The following is a 15,092-nucleotide window of genomic DNA, read 5'->3' as shown; positions in this document are numbered from 1 at the left end:
CTTTAATAGAAGGACATGTTATAGGAATTGGAAGGACTCATGACATCAAAGAAAACGTATCAAAATGGTGATGATAATGATTGAAGAGTTATAGTAGCATTAATTTTAAAATAGTCTAATTTAGAATCATGAGTAAGTTTGAATTCATGAAATAACACTTTTTTTGGGTAGTATATTAGGTAGACATTCTCCCTGCTTACATATAGTGTGAAGTGCATGGCAAATAAATTTTGCTTTGTGAACAAGTCTAACATAAGAAAAACTGTTTTGTTTCATAGTTTTGAAAAGCAAAAACAAACTAAAAATAGTTTGAAACAAAAATTGAAACAAAAATGTTTAAATTTTATACTTCCTCTAATAAGCCAATGAATGTTATTTTATTTTAATATCTCTAGTTAGGATTTACGCATCAGAAATCATTTTACTTAAAAATATTTGGCCCTTTAAAACTTGTTGTTATTGAAGATATTTTTATCTCCTTTTATGATACAAGGCCTTAATAAAGGAACTTGAAAAATTAATAGAAGAAAAATTTAGTTGTCTAAAATATACGTAAAATTAATTTATATAAATAAATTAGTAGGAAGTTAATATGAAAAAACAAAGGTTAGGGCAATTTGGTAGACGGTTATAGTAATTTCAAATAAAAAACTAAAACGATTCAATAATGCATGCTGAAATCCCCAGCTTCTTACGAGCTGGTATTTTTAATAACTGACTAAGGTGTCCTTGAGGTTCCTAGGAATGCTGGTCCAGTAATGGTCCCATTTTCCAAAGCCTGGAATAATTCCATTATAATACAAGGAGTTTTTCACAGTCTTATCCTGGAAAAAAAGATTGTTAAAAATAATTAATCCTATCATCCTAAAACTTTAAGGCTTATAATAGTATTATTAGCTTGAAATCTATATATAAAGAAATAGAAAAAAAAAACCCCCAAAATTCACAGAACTTCTAAGGATAGAATTTTCACCTTAGCAAAATATATAGAAAATACAATTTTTATATAATTTTTTATTTAAGAAACTATTTCAATGTTTATATCTATAAATTATTTCTGTATGAGGCTAATTTTTAAGTTTTAAAAACAAATATATGGAGAAATATGAATACAATTTTATGTTAATAAAGCATGCTTTTTTTCTGAGATCCTTAAACTCTACATGTGGTATTTGGTTTATCTTCCTGTTATTGATACTGAACAGATAACAAGAAATTATTTGCCTTATTTTTATATTTTGCCAAGATAATAAATTCTTTCAATTACTGGACTAGCTTGCATAATCAATTTAACATTTGATGCCTTCTCTTTGGGACTGCCATATGGGTACATCTCTATGGTGCCCCTGCATAGAAGAGGCTTAGACTTCTCTGCAACACTGATGCCAAGGGTAGCTGTGTAACTTGCTTTGGTCGATGCAATGAGAGGAGACAGGTGGTGTGCCATTTATATGAAGCAGCCAACAAGCCTTTCCTGCACTGTCTGTCTTTTCTCCCCATTAATGTAATACTCTGTATCCAAGCACGATGCAGTCAACCATCGTGCAAGTGACAAGTGAATGAGAAGTGAATCTTTGTTGTTGAAAGTAACTGAGGTTTTGGCAATCATTTGTACTATTGCAAAATTTAGCTTAATCTGAAGAATTACATTAATATTTTTGAAACATATCTTGTTCTATACTTGATTTTGTTCATATTTACTTTATTTGTAAAAACAGATAATAAAATAAAAGCCATAGGGAGTAAAACACATTTATAAATAAGCAGAAGAAATGAATTTGTATTGATTGCCTACTGTCTCAACCTCATAACCACCCTGAAACATGGGGAGTGTCTGACTGATTTTTAGATGAGGACGCTAAGGCAGTTTTTAATTAAAAAAAAACTCTAGCTGACTCCTGGGATAATAATAATTACAATGTCAAATGTATGTATATATAATTAATACATATGTAATATGTAATATATATAAAATTAGATTTTAATTTTTGGAACAGAAATATTTTGCAACGAATGCCGCATCAACAACTATGAAATCAATTATATTCATGTTAATATGAATTTAATTGAGGGATAATATAGTTAAGCTGAAGCTGTATCCAGCCTCATAATGAATATGGTACCTATTATTAGAGCACAGTTTTGTGTTTATTACTGCTTCTAGTTCAGTAAGCTTACATTGTTGTATGTAGTATGTTAATTTACTTATTATACCACATTTCTCCTTTTGAAGGATTGATACACTATTTTTTGGACTTAACATCCTACCATTGGAGTGTTTTTCCATCCAATTGGTCCAAAGGAGAAAGTTACATATGAAATTTCTTAACTTTTTCCCCATAAAACTTAAGTAATTAAAACAGTACTATTTAAAAACAGAGACAATGACTCTCTGCAGTAAGTGGATACTTAAAAGTGGTAATCCAAATAGTTTAGGATACATTTACATTACTTTTCTGTAAACATTGAAAGTGACAAGCAGTCTTAATATATAGATTTACAATAAAGAGATATGTGATATCATACAGATATAGTGGTTTCTTGAAATCTGAACATACGGAACCTATGAAAACAGTGTTAAGTAGCCTGTTGAGTCATACAGCTCAACAGTGTTGTGAAGCCCAGATTTGAATCCGATTGAGTCTTCTTTTCATGTTCCCATAAAATTAAAAGCTCTGACTATAGCATGATCCTGTTTAAGTAAATAGCTCAAAAAGCCCACAAAACTTATAATCTAATAATAATAACTGAAAACAGGAAGAACTGTGTTGACCAAAAGAATAGCAGAATGTCAGAGAAATATATCAATATGGAGAATATAAATCACAGATTCAGAAGCAGACACCAATAGAAGTAACAGGTTTTTTGGAGAATTAATGTCAAACTCATTTATATTTCCATATCTTTTATTTATATTCCTATACTTGTAAAAATGATTGGCAATAACATACAGTAAAAGAAACAATAAAAATAAGAAAGACCAGTAAAGCCAGGTAAAAGGACAGAAGAAAAATAACAATAAAATAAGAACACTAGTTTGACAGAAGTTACTGTACTTTAGCACAAAACATAATTCTGACTTCATAGTCAAATTAAAATGATATTCTGTAAATTTTACACCTCCCATTTCTTAATAAAATTAATCTATTAAAGTTAGACACCATTGATAAGATATAGATAGAATAATAATAGTGTTTCAGGGAAAGTAAACTTATTCAGTGGTTCCAGAATTTACCCTACTATTGAATACAAAAAAGTAACATTACTTTTATTTTTCTCAATTAAATTTAATCTACTCCAAAAATTCACTCTCTGGACTTATAGGAAATTGAATTTAGTCACTCTTAGATATCACTAACATTCTATTCACAATAGTGTCAATGTTATGAGCCTGATGTAATTTAAGCCTTTGAGAAGGCATGCCTGGTTTCTCTGCATGGTCAATGAAATGCTTTGCTTTGAGACCACTCATCTCTTAACTGCGGGTGGCCATCCTCATAAGATGTCATTGTCTGCAGTCCACCCTCTCCAGGTGCACCACGAAGTAATTTTCTCAGAAGTGTGCTGCCTCAGTGGGTACTATGAGGGAGCTGGCACAGGGCTTCTCTCTTGTAGAACATATGAGATCTCAATTCCTCTTGAAATTTTGTGAGAAGCTCTTGAGATAACCTTCTTTTTCTTCATCTTCCACCAACTACATACACGCTTTCCTATATCCTCTCCTTCCCTGAATTGATTGTAAATATTCTCCCACTAAAGTCCCATTATAAAGACAATGCTTTTGGGAGTCGGAAAATTGGATGTGGTATTCAGTTTATTCTTTTTATGCTTACTAATTTATTTTGTCAGATACACTTTTTTTAAAAAAAGGTTAAGTCTTAAGGATAGTCAGAGTTAAGTTTTACTGATTTGTTGCTGGTGTTATGTCAGACTTGGAATTATAGCATTTTACTACTTATTCTGTTTACACCAGTAAGTTTTAATTATCGAAGACAGAGAAAATGGAAAAATTAAAAGAAAATTATTCTTCTCCCAAAAATAAGGTGCTAGAAAATGGCCCGAAACATATTAACTTGTCTTATACCACCATCCATTCTCTTTTTTTCTCTCAATGTGGTAAAATATACATAACATAAAACTGACCATTTTCATTCTTTTTAAGTGTGTAGTTCAGTGGTATCAACATTGTGGGGTAACCGTCATCACAGTCTACCTCTAAACTTGTCATAGTTCCCATCTGAAACTCTCTACCCACTAAATAATACTTCCTCATTCTGCTCTCCCCTCAATCACAGATAACCACCATTTTTCCTCCTGTCTCTGTGAATCTGAGAAAGATTTGACTCTTCCAAATACTTCATATAAGTGGAATCGTACATATTTGTCCTTTTGTTTCTGACCTATCTCACTTAACATGATGTCTTGATGGTTGATCCATGTTAGAGTGTGTATCAGGACCTCATTCACTCAGTTGTATTCAGCTTATTTATTTAGCTAGACAATATGACTATGTTTGTTTGGCAACAAAGTTAAGAAAGGAATTAGAATTAATGAGCTTAGTGAACAGCAAATTAAAGCATATCTTTTGAGAGAGACAGAGAGGGAGAGAAAGAGAAATGGCCTGGGGAGCAGACAGGGAAACTGCAGAAGCTGATATTATAGTACTTGTATTTTTTTCCATTGCACTGGAAAATTAATTTGAACACTTTTCAGCACTTCTTCATTCGTGGTTTACATTGGACACAGAGCTTTTTAGATTTATTGCTTGGTTTGAAAATGGACAAAAACTTTATAACAGCCTCCCTATCCATCCTCTCTTTTCCAAATCTTGTGAAAAACAGCAGGTTTTTCTATTAAACACCTAGTCATGTGAATCCTGTAAGAAGATGTCATTGTTATAAAACAATATAGTGAGTGGTGAGGACAAAGACTGCCAAGTTAAACACAAAGGGTGAAAAATCTGTCCACATGTTCCTACACCCTTAGACACTTATTCCAGTGTGAATTGCCTGTGAGTTTCTTATGACAAAACTTGGCCCACCAGGCAGTTCATCCTCAGAAGGGCTCAGCTCTCTCCAGAAACTGCATTCATATTTCCCAGATGATTATGGCTTTTATCAAAAGCAGAAGTTGAAGAACAGGAAAGCTCAGCATCAGAAAAGTAGTCCAGCCCTGAGGACGAGTTTCACCTGCAGGCCAGTAATGGTAAGGGCTAGAGAGCAAGGCAGTTGTTGGGTTTGGGTGCTCAAAGATGGGAAAGGGCAGTGCTTATCAGATCACAAATGATTTTCTTATTCTGGAAATAAACAGCGTATTTGCAATCTTAGTTTATGTTTTTTGTCTTTAAAATATATAAGGCAAATGTATCAATAAATGCATAGTACTCAGGACAAAAATAAAGTACTCTAAATGTGTGCATAATATTGGTATAGCTATAGATGTGCCTCTACCTATAGGCCCATAATATATATATTTTAATAGGTATTTGTGAATCCTTCTTATAACTTTCTTGCATATACAGATAAACTTATTGGAAATTTAAAGATTACCCAGCAGATGTAGCCCCCTGCTGCAATGACCAGTCCATGCAGCCCTAACTCTGGAAAGCAGCACTTGTCAACTTCATAATTTTTATTGGCTACATAGGTATCTCGTCCCACCATGAGGATGAGATCAGAAAGCCTTTTTCTTGTTGATGAGCCTACCCTGTGATTGCTGTTTTGTAAACCCACCTGCCTGTTTTGATACTTAAGAAATTACATTGAGTCTCAGGGGCCAAACAGCATTGCCACCCTTTGCTTGGGGTGTACGTGGTGACTTCTAAATTGCAATTTGTGCCTATCAAAATATTTCATTTGTGGCCTGGCTTTGCCTTTTCCGTACTGAATCATGCTATATAAAACCATTTGTCATTTTTTCCTTCATATGTATGTCAGACTTGGTTTTCTAAGTTCAAAATATTCAACCAGACAAACAATAAACCCTAGAGCATTGTCTCCTTATAAGGCCTTTAAGCCTTTTCTTCCACTGGGGCTTAATATCCTGGCTTCTCTCCTCAATATTTGTGGTAATAATGCACTCTCCATTTCATATGAAGTGACTTTCTAACTATCACTGATTAAGCTGTTCTTCCTCAGTGCCCTGATTTATATCCCTGAATTTTTCATCCTCCTACCAGTGATAAACCAAAACAAGCCCTTTGCATATAATGAATTGGCCTATGTACAATGCAGATAGATGTGTTATATCATTAAACACTGTGTTAAATAACTCTTGAATTACAGTTGAACTGAGGAAATACTTACATCCTTATATTAGGAATCATGGAAGTTGTTTGGGGTTTTACATTGAAGGAAGAATCACAGAACTATATATATTCAAGATAAGACAGTACTATTCATAATGCACAACATCAACATTAAGGTTTCTTTCACAAACAGAAAAATAAGGGAATTACAAATGCTCCCCATAGAATGCAGTTCCTTGATTATATAATGTTACCACTCTACAACTTCCACATCATATATTAAAATCTAAAAAATTCTAAGCTCTGAAAGAAAAAGCTGTACAATAGAAACGTCCACATTTAAGATGGGTTGCAGTATAAAACAAGAAGCAATAAAGCTACAAAAATAAAACACCTCATATATAGTTTGCTCTTAGTAGGCATATCTTAAATGTAGTATTGAATTGAAACACATTTTAATCCGATAGAAAAGTGGTGAATGTGAGAATTTAGAATTATCTGTGTCTGTGTAGAGCTTATATGCCCAAATATCTCTACAAATAATTTAGTGGGTCTGATATATATGTCTATTCACATACATGAAAGAAAAGAGGGGAAAAAGGATTATCAGAAGTATTAAGCAAATAGAATAAAAAAATAAGTTATTTTAAAATAGCCATTGACTATAGGTTTATTCTTAAGATAGTGAAGGAAACTCAGATAATTCAAAGGAAAAACTGTCAGATGAACCCATTATTTTGCCTCATATTCCTAGTTCTTTTCCTTTACAGCACCCTTTAGAGCACATCTCACAATGCTATATATACACTTATTTGGGGATACATAATTTTTGTAATTTTTATGTTCCCCATTAGATAGACCCTGAAAATCTATATAAACAGGAAGTGTTTCATTTTTATTTACAGCTGATTACTTAGCCAGACACAGAGTAGTGCTCAAAAAATACCAGTAAATTGTATTAAAGTTTTTCTTCTTTTTTACATTTCAGGAAATAATAACTCATCTGTTTTTAAATAAATGTTGTTGTGTATATTTAAGGTTTAACAACATGATGTTATAAAATACATATAGACAATAAAGTGGTTACTATACGGAAGCAAATTAAAATATCTATCATATCACAGTTACTTTTATTTTTGTGACAAGAGCAGCTAAAGTCCACTATTTAACAAAAATCTCAAGTATCTCCCAATTTTATTGCCTATAGTCCTCCTGTTATACATTAGCTTTATAGACTTGTTCATTCTACGTATCTGCTACTTTGTGTCCTTGCCCAAATCTCTGTTTGCTATACCCCTAGCCCCACCCATGGACTCTTCTATTTTCTACGTGTTTTGAATTATCCAAGGATTTATTCATTTTCATCATTTAACTCATGTTTACTGAAGGCCTGCCTATGTATCATTTCTGCTTTTTATACTGTACATGCCTCTATAAACAAGATACCTTCTCTTCAAGGAGCCTAAATTCCTAACGTTCAGAGGAAGAGACAAACTGAAGGACAAGTTTGGCCCTGAGACAACGTTCACAAAAAGATGAGAGGAATGAAAAAAAAGCATCAATTCTCCATTTAAAAGCTATAGATATAGCTTAAGTAATTAATGATGAATATTTCTTTTCATAATATTCTCAATGGGAAGAATAAGCAAATGTAAATTTTATGATAAAAAGATCAACCAATAGTTGGTACAATAAGCAAAACAAAATTTTCACTGTACAGTAATATATTTCATTTCAGTCATGAAGACTAGCCTGAGGCATCAGGTCAATTAATGTAATAACTTGGTACATAGAGACTTAGCCATAACAAGTAAAATTTAATTTAGTGGTCTCATGCTAATCATCAAGGGTTCAGAAGACAGCAACAACATAATTAAAGAAAAGGAAAATAGAATTTATGAGGTTAACTGAAGGAACTACTGCAATATAGCCCAGAAAAGGAAGGCTAAAAGATGTTTAATTTCATTTTTTTCTAACACTTGAAAGAATATAGAAGAGGTATGATATTAGGGCCAAAGAACTGGTATGAATGTTAATACAAGTGTGCTAATAAAAAATGTGCAACTAGGGAATTTGGGTATTTTATATTTATTAACATTTTTTCCATAATATTATGTGATTTTTGCTCTGGAGTTATGGACAAGAAATAATTAACCATAGGCTATAACATAAATGAATAGAAAGTGCTCTGTTTTCTCTGTGATTATTTATTTATTTATTTATTTATTTTACAGAGATGGAGTCTACTCTGTCACCTAGGCTGGAGTGCAGTGGCATGCTCACAGCTCATTACAGTCTTGAATCCTGGTCATGTGATCCTCCTATCTCAGCCTCCCAAGGAGTTAGGACTCTGGGGTGCTCCACCACCTGGTTGTGAGGGTATTTTTGTGGGGTTACTTGAGTTGTGCTTTTGTAGCACAGATTGGAGATGTGCAATAAATTGTGACCATGCTGTCTCTTCTTGAAAAGAAGTATCAATAAATACTTTAAATAGGTTAAAATAAGCCTAATAAACTGCAACAGATACCATTAATCATTTAGTATGCCCACTAAAAATTAGACTACCAATTTTTCTCACTGGACTCCTTTTCCTAAATTCACAAAACCATTTAATGCATGAGAAATTCATAGCTAAATACCAGAGCTGAGTCCATGATTTGTACTTTTATTTCTGCAACCTATTGAATATTTACATTAAAAATTTCTGAATACAGTTTGTAAGCTAACGCGGAGTGATTACTTCAGGTATTTTGAAAAGTAATTTCATGCTCATTTTTTTCTAGTGGTTTTATATGCTTTAGTTTCTTAACACTAAAACGATTTATTCTCTGACTCACAATTCTACTCTGATTCATACTACTTTAATATTTCATTCAAAGATGATTAGATTAACAAAAAAAAAACAAAAAAAAACTTATTCTGAATACAAATGAGTAAAATAGATAGATGTTACTGTTATCATACTATCAATTTTAGTTCAACCTGCTAAAATGACTCAACTATTTTAAGATTATGAAACCAAAACGTGATAAAAGCATTAAACAATTTATTTCTCAAAGTAATTTTTTTTCCAGTTCTATAGTCAAGTTAACGTTGAGTCGTTATTAGGTTTCCCTGTGTGTTCATGGTTATTTGATATTCTATGGTCTCTGTTCACAAGTACCTTAAAGTATATTTTAAAAGATAATGGGAGGCATCTATATAAAACATTAGGCAATATTAATTCAATACATAACCAAGTGCCTAATTGTATATTATAGACTATATTTGTTCACTAAGAGAGGACGATTAGTGCTAGTGAGGGGCAATCAGGGAATGTTTTATAAAATATGGAGGATGTTGTAGCTTGAAAGAAAACTGGAATTGGTTGAAGAAAGACTGAAATTGGTTCAGAGAAGTCAAGGAAAATACAAATAACAGACTCAGAATTTGTGCTGGAAGATTAAGAAAACTAAACTCAAGGCTGGATGTGGGTGGCTCACGCCTGTAATCCCAGCACTTTGGGAGGGCCAAGGCAGGTGGATTACGAGGTCAGGAGTTCAAGACTAGCCTGGCCAACATGGTGAAACTTGTCTCTACTAAAAGTACCAAAATTAGCTGGGTGTGGTGGCGCGTGCCTGTAATCCCACCTACTCTACTTGGGAGGCTGAGGCAGGAGAATCGCTTGAAGCTGGGAGGCGGAGGATGCAGTGAGCTGAGATCGCGCCACTGCACTCCAGCCTGGTGACAGAGCGAGACTCCGTCTCAAAACAAGAGAAAACTAAACTCAATAGGATGGTCATAAAGGCAAAACTTTGGGAAAATTAAGTGCAAAAACCTGAATGGTTCATTGAAGAGTTCAAACTTGCTCAGAAGAGCCAAAGAGTTGATTACAGACACGAATGCAGGGACATCGGGTAGCAAGACTGCATGGTATATATTCTCTAAATGAAAAAATAAACAAGAAGCATAGGCATCAAATACTGTTCACTGGAAAAGTTAATTTAGGAGAACCAGCAAGAAAATATAGAAAGATGGCCGGGCGCGGTGGCTCAAGCCTGTAATCCCAGCACTTTGGGAGGCCGAGGCGGGTGGATCACGAGGTCAGGAGATCGAGACTATCCTGGCTAACATGGTGAAACCCCGTCTCTACTAAAAATACAAAAAACTAGCTGGGCGTGGTGGCGGGCGCCTGTAGTCTCAGCTACTTGGGAGGCTGAGCCGGGAGAATGGCGTGAACCCGGGAGGCGGAGCTTGCAGGGAGCCGAGAACGGCCCTTGACCCCCACCCGGGGAGCAAAGCGAGACCCCGTCCCAAAAAAAAAAAAAAAAAAAAAGAAAATATAGAAAGATTATACTGGCAAATCCAAGATATGTTTGTGTTGCTGTTAGCAATACAGAAGATATTGTTGCTAGTAATACTAATCTCATTGATGATATTTTTTTCTCCAAATTTCTACCTTTTACTTAATCTTCCACAGTAGGTCTAAGTGGTTGCCCCATCTCTCCTAACTCCACCCCCACCACAGGTGCACAATCTCACAGGAAGCCCTGGTGGGTTGGAGTGGGCTCGCAGTACTGTTAGGGCTGACACCTTGCATCTCTTCCCAGCTGCATGTAAGTGGCTATAACGGGATTATTTACAACATGAAAACTGGAAAATGCTACAAATCAAGAGTTTTGGCAGAGTAAAGGGAAACAGTTTTGTAAACACTGATTAACACACCACTGTGCACAACTATGTATTTTACCATATTCTTTTCAATTTTTTCTTAGTTACAATTTTGGTTCTCAGCTTCTTAGTTTTTACGAACCAATAAGAAAAATGGTTATAGAATATTTATACTGCTTAAGGCTAGTAGACTAGAAAACATGAACATGAAAGCTCATAATCTATTCTTGTTAGTGGAATGTAATGTCCACAGACTATGAAATCTGATGGAGTTACTCTCATAAAAATGTTTTCTAAATGCCTAGTTTTTCCAATATTCCCTGACGGATACACTATGGGAAGAAAAAAAATCAAGATTGACTTCCATGATAAATCTCTGGTGCTAGAACGGATATCCTGCAAGAAGCAGTCATCAAATACCAGGTAACAAGACATCTTTAACAAGAATTCCTGTTTCAGGTAAATTTACACAGTGGGCAAATCATCCAAATTTTAGGACTTGGGATAAGAGCAACAATCTTCAGACAAATCTCTGCAAATCACTCTTCATAAATTGCTTTCAAAATAACTTTAATAAATCTGAGATCCTGATATATCCAGCTAGGAGATCACTGAATCCTTTTGTAAACATATGATGACACTGTGACTGACAGCAGGGTATCATTAAAGAAACAACTGCTTGAATAAAGGAAGAAACTTGAGCTCCCAGATTTGCCAGGAAACTTACTTCCATACAGATTGGGGGTGACAGCAACAAAGTTATTGCCCATTTTTTTATGTGCCACTTCAGAAGTAATAGCATCTACAGATGATAGGCATGTCATTCATTCATTTACTCAACATAAAAATTAAGTTCTTATTATGTGGCAGGGAATGCACCTGTCACTATCTGTCGCCTATTGAAATTATAGTCTATTAGTGAAAAAGACAATTAGCAGTTACAAATCAGTTCAAGGTAAAGGTGTTTCAGACAAGAGAGAGAATGTCCTTTTAGGGAATTGAAAGAAATTCAGTAGGGCAGGAGATGTTGTTAGGGGCAAAATTAATTACCAAACTGCATGTAATTCAAAAAACGAAATTGGTATGTTTTCTTAAGAAAAATAGGAAAGTATAAAATGTTTTCTTTATTTAATATGACATACAGGAGTAAATAAATGACATTTTATTTTAGAAAGAACTAGAATGTAAAAGGAACAATATGTGTATATTTCAACAATAGGCTTAGGCTTCATATTTTAGTAAATTAATATATTTGGAAAAATGCAGATCCCTGATGGGAACTAAATAAGTCCTCTAGACTGACAATAATATGTGTAAACTCATAAGAATTAGCTTACCAGGAACAGAAAATTAGAAATTTGTCAAGGCAAGAGCAAACTGCCCTTCTGCCAAAGATTGCATCATTGCAGATGGTTATGTAAGGTGGTGTTTTAACATGGGAATTCATCCCACTTTTTGCTTCATTGTCTGCCTCTTAACAGAAACAAATATCTGGAAAGTTTTCCTGCCCTACTTTTTCATACTAAGTCGGTGAGTGTCCCTACACTTTTCTGCATGCCTATGACACAAAGAGAGGAAGAAGCTTAAAGCCACATTGAAGATGTGCAGCACTTACCTATAGTGTTCCAGGCTCAGAGCCCAAGGTGGAGCTGTTTGAAAAACGATTACCCTTCTATTTATCTGAGGAGTCCACTGGAGGATATTTGTTTAAAAGAATGCCCTACTTAAAATCTCTGCCTGCCATTTTTAATTTCTGTTGATGGTGTGGTATCTCATAGATATTAAGCTACTGTGTTAGCCAAAAAATTAAAGAGAAGCTGTTTCTTTAAAAGACAATATATTATCTTAGCTCTTTATGTTGTATTCCTTTTGTATTTTCTACTACATGAGAGACTGTATTTCTCAGCTGCTTAAAAGTCTCCAAGTTATCTTTATTTTTTTTCTCAATATATTCAAAGATGTACTTAACTGAGATCTTTAAAGAGTTCCACCCACCGTGTGTATCTTACAGAAGGTGTTGGATAAGCAATGAAGACATGAGACATAATGACAGTGGTGATGATGATTCTGGTAGTCAAATTTTCAAAGTGCAAAAAATGTGGATTAATCCCATATCAGTATTAAAATCACCATAGTCACTATTTTTTTCCCTTGACATGCACATTACAAAATAGTTCATTATTCTCGCTTGCCAACTGCATTCTATAGCAGAAAGCACTATAAAATTGTGACGAGCTCATACTTTCAATTGGGTAAACCTGAGTCAGATTACTGGCAGTTTTAGTAACTACTTATGTTACTCAGACAAGTTCCTTAATTTCTCCAGTCCTTAGCGGCCTATTCCATAAAATAAGAAAAGGAACAACTATAGTTAAAGGCGCTGAATGAGACAACATACATAAACTGCTTAGCATATTGTAGGTACTTAATGCATTTTCTTCCCTCTAAATTTGGAGGAAAAAATGTGGACTTATTACAAATTTATTTTACATGCTCTTTTCAGATATAAAGGACTAAAGAATATGTTTTCAGTAGAAATATATTCTTTAACATTCATTCATTATAAAAGTTTAATTTCCCTTAATATTTATATTTATCACTAATTTAATATATTCTAAGAATAATTAATTATACTATTTATTTTGTTGGTATATATTATTATACCTTGTAATCTTTCCATTCTTTTTGTTGTTCCTTTTTCAAATATTCATTTTTGACATCCTCCTACAAAGGAATACAAGATTAGATTGAATAAATGAGCCCTTTTTCCAATTATTTAGTATTCTATACCATGGATTCTTCCACTAAATTTATAATTAAAGCAAACCTTGACATGTTTAATTGTGGGCTGCTGGAAAATAACAGCAGAGGCATTGAATAGGCACATGGTAAAAAGAAATAGGATAACTTATTGGAACAACCCAAAAATGTGAAGAATAAAGTGAAACTTTCAGAAAAACAGCATAAAAAAATAGTTGTATTGGTACTTATATGACAAATTATCATATATAAAGAATTTAGCTATGTTTATATAAAGCAAGACACACCCATACCCTCCCCACTCCAAGTACATACAAGTCTTCCCAGGCATTCTTGCATCTTAATAACACTACCATTTTATAAAATGGAAACAAGTAAAAAACAGAGAAGTGAGATTTTTTAAGATTTGTTCCCCATTTTAAAATTAAAGATTTGACCAACATGGTCTCTATATTGCTATGTGACACTAAGATCATTATTCCATTTCTTCTGTGTATATCATCCTTTTTGTTTTGCTGTTTTAAAATTCAAATTGCAAACATGAGTGAATATAAATCTACACATAAGTTGAATAAATGTTTATATACTATACATACAAAATTTCAAACCCACAACTTTCTTACCAATAATCTAACACAGAGCTTTAGTTCTCAAATGAAAAAGGGCATTTTTACATTTTAGAAGGGTGTGATTATGCTTCTACTACATTTTACATATTTTAGAAGGACTCAATTAAATATATAAATGTAAAAACAGATTTCTTAAGCAGAAAAAGGAGTACACTACTTAACATTCCAACTATTCATATAAAAACCTGCAATAGTACCTTATGGCCTGTTGATGATCAAAATAAGTCAAATGATAGTGAATCTGATTTCATACACTGTCACATATAATACAAATATAAAAGGCATACAATGTACAACAGCTTATTTCTCTTCTTGAATATGGTCTGTCACTTAACATGGTAAGTTTTCAGCTCAACATGACAATAACTTGTCACAGTTAATTTTTTAAAAATCAAACAAATTAATAGAGGGTAAGCAACACGGACTATTCATTTCAAGAAAATATGAATGAATTCAAACAACACTATGCATAATTTAAATATTAGCTAATTCTACAGACACATAAGTATCTGCCTGTATTCACAACTTACATATGTTTTTTAGTGTTTGAAAACCAGTTTACAGTAATTCCTGTATGATAAATACTGAATGAAATCACTTTTGTTTTTTCTCAGAGACTCATCATAGGTTGGCATTTTCTTTTAAAATTATGTCTGTAATAATTCTCAATGTGAAGGAAACTTTAGGATTAATTATAGTGGATATAGCTTTTTTGACATTATTATTCCTCAAACAAGGACAATTTACTGGATAGCTTCACATTGTAGAATAACTAATGACCCCATCTCTTTTTGGCACTCCAAATT

The 15,092-nt window shown here is 33.4% G+C and overlaps 1 long non-coding RNA gene across 1 annotated transcript; it reads right to left on the bottom strand.

The window, feature by feature from the left end:
• Positions 1-668: 668 nt before the first annotated feature.
• On the bottom strand, positions 669-13,621 carry LOC103886943. The gene is made up of 2 exons (XR_001905696.2): positions 13,562-13,621; positions 669-824 (listed from the first exon to the last, which is right to left on the bottom strand). It is a non-coding gene; the product is annotated as an uncharacterized LOC103886943 (long non-coding RNA).
• Positions 13,622-15,092: the final 1,471 nt, after the last annotated feature.

This window comes from Papio anubis, chromosome 8 (assembly GCF_008728515.1).
Source record: "Papio anubis isolate 15944 chromosome 8, Panubis1.0, whole genome shotgun sequence".
Taxonomy (NCBI): domain Eukaryota; kingdom Metazoa; phylum Chordata; class Mammalia; order Primates; family Cercopithecidae; genus Papio; species Papio anubis.
This window is presented reverse-complemented; position numbering and strand designations above follow the sequence as displayed.